The following is a 2,673-nucleotide window of genomic DNA, read 5'->3' as shown; positions in this document are numbered from 1 at the left end:
GGAGAGTTCTTTCATTTTACTATTTAAGCAGTTTGTTGATGTACCTCGTTTTCGCAGTAGTTTATGAGGATTACTGTCAGTCTAGAGGTGCTATTGATATATATGTGACCACCTACACCGTACGCATTAATAACTAATTAATCTTTATTTAAAGCATGGCGTTTGCAAACAAAAGACGATGAAGTCAGTATTTTTAATTAAATTTATCAAGCTTTTGTTGTGTATGCACGACATTTAGGACGCCTTGATAGGTGTTCGTCTTAAAAGGTACAGCGTACGGTAGGCGAAATTCGCCTGGTTCCTCCCGTGTCATAAATTTGTCACCACAAAACTTAGCAATCATAAAGATTATTTTTATAGAAAAACTGACCAAGTTAGATTCTCTTTGTTTAAATTTTTAACAATGAAAATATCCCTTTTATGGATGATGTGATTCTGGGTGTAGGTAAGGAAGTTTAACAATGGAAATGCTGGCTCGATTATTTTATTTTAACTATGCTTTCAATTTAATTAATTTGCTTTTAAAAAAGAGAAAATTAGTTTTGAATAGAAATTTTCCTTCAGGCTAATTCTGTATTCTATCAAGTAATATAGTTAAGTATCTCACAGGTAGTACAGTTTAAGCAGACAACTAATCTGAGCTAATGAGAAAGATACCCTCCGGTGATGCTGATAGACCATTTTCTCTTATCTAAGGCTAGGTAGCTTCAGATGATCTCGAAACAAAGTGAGAATAAACCTTATTAGGATATTGGCTTATAGATTTTCAGCAGGATTTGTTTTAACTCTTCTTGCCAATGGGTTCTTGAAGGTCTGAGAATGATAGCAAGTTGCCTTAAGAGACCTACAGAATAGTGCAAATTTTAAGGAATCGACATATCCGTTCATTGGTTTTAGCAGCCGTAGTCAAGCAAATGGTAAATTTCCGTCCTACATCTTTTTCTTAAGTAACTGTCTAATAGTTACTTTACTAACTCGATTTGGAGAAAAAAATAAGTCTATAATCTCAGTGAGGGTTCATCCGGGTGAAGAATTTTGAGCATAGCTGATCGTCGTTTAAATTGCAAGGACAACGTGTTATTTTTGGCTATCATTAGCTTATGTATTTTTTTTCTAAAAAGAACTGGCTCCTTCGAATGCTAAGAATAGCGGATGAGCGAATAACTGCCGTGACTGACAGCCCGATTTCTCAGAATTTAATTGAACTACCCTGTGTATCAAAGGCTCAGGTTTTCCCGGATTTTCCTTTTGTTATTTTTAACGATTGCTGAAACACCATTGCAACTACGTGTTTTGTTGTTTCTACTATAAGCAAGCGAGACGCCTTTTTTTTTCTAAAGGTTTGTCTATAATCAAATGTTTGTGAAGGGTTTCAAAGTTAACTAGTGTTGAAGTAAAGTCGAATAAATAGCAAACGTCTTTATTGACACAAAAGCGTATATACTAGGTTGAAGCGTAGATCACAGCATTCACAACTGGACAACCATCAGTCCTCTACAGATTATAACCGTAAATAAAACGAAAAATCGATCTTGGTGACTATTCAATCTGAACTGCAAAATACACATTTGGAACATTATCTTTAACAGCTTCCATTGATGACTTTAATGAGAGCGTGGCTGGACTCATTATCCGCCTACGGTATCCCAGTGTTTATCATCGAGCGGCCTTTAACTATACGTATAAACAACACACAAGGCGATTTACAACTGCTCCGTGGAGCACTGAAGGAGGCCGAATAAAATTGACTAAAATCACTGACAACTTTCACCTGTAACGATTATGAATGATAAGATTTATCAGTAGTATTAGAACGAATTGCAAAGGAGTACGAGGCAAGAGTGGAAACTGGCTCGCAGCCGTAAAAGATCAAGGATCCTCAAAATCAATATTTGATTTGGTACTAATTATTTGCAAACTTAAAAGGTTTATGGGAAAATTAGTTAAAATTTTCAGGAACAGCTCAAATTATATTTAACATTGGCATAGATTTGATGATTTATGATCAGAAAAAGACAAAGAATCTTTTTTTTATTAAGTTAATTTACTAAAGAAGGTAAATCGGACAATCAGGAAGGCACGTCAAGCTTCTGTGTCACTAACGCACAGACCCCACCTTCTGTAATGGGAAGATAAAGCCAAATGCCGTGATGATCTCTTGAAACTCCCAAATAGAATCATCGAACCAAATTTCGTTAAGTATAATTACTTGATTATACATTTTAATTCAACATAATTATTAAGGGCGAATAAAAGTCAATGCGCATCAATAAAGGATCGACTGTCACTATACTAAAGATCAATCTAACAACATTCTAAGATATTCCCCTGTGGAACAATAGCTTTTATGGAGATGGCTTAAGATTGTACATAGTAGTGGTAGTAAAAATATTACGATAAGCGACGGTAAACGTATTCAGATGCAGCGTACCATGAACACTCTTATAAAGTGAGTGCGTCATATCATTAACGAGACATCTGGTGGTAGCATAATACTTGTGTTGGAGTTAGACAAAAACATCATTGAGGCTCATCAGTTTATGACAATAATGTATAAAGTAATCATTCGTTACCTTGTAAATGTAAGTTTCATGTTTACCAATGTAGGAGTTCGGTGTCATCACAAGAAGCTACGCTATTTCGAAGTATAATGCCCTAAACAACAGATTGAAC

The sequence above is a fragment of the Varroa jacobsoni genome, unplaced genomic scaffold (genome assembly GCF_002532875.2).
Source record: "Varroa jacobsoni isolate VJ856 unplaced genomic scaffold, vjacob_1.0 scaffold_201, whole genome shotgun sequence".
Lineage (NCBI taxonomy): Eukaryota > Metazoa > Arthropoda > Arachnida > Mesostigmata > Varroidae > Varroa > Varroa jacobsoni.
Note: the sequence above shows the minus strand (reverse complement) of the source record.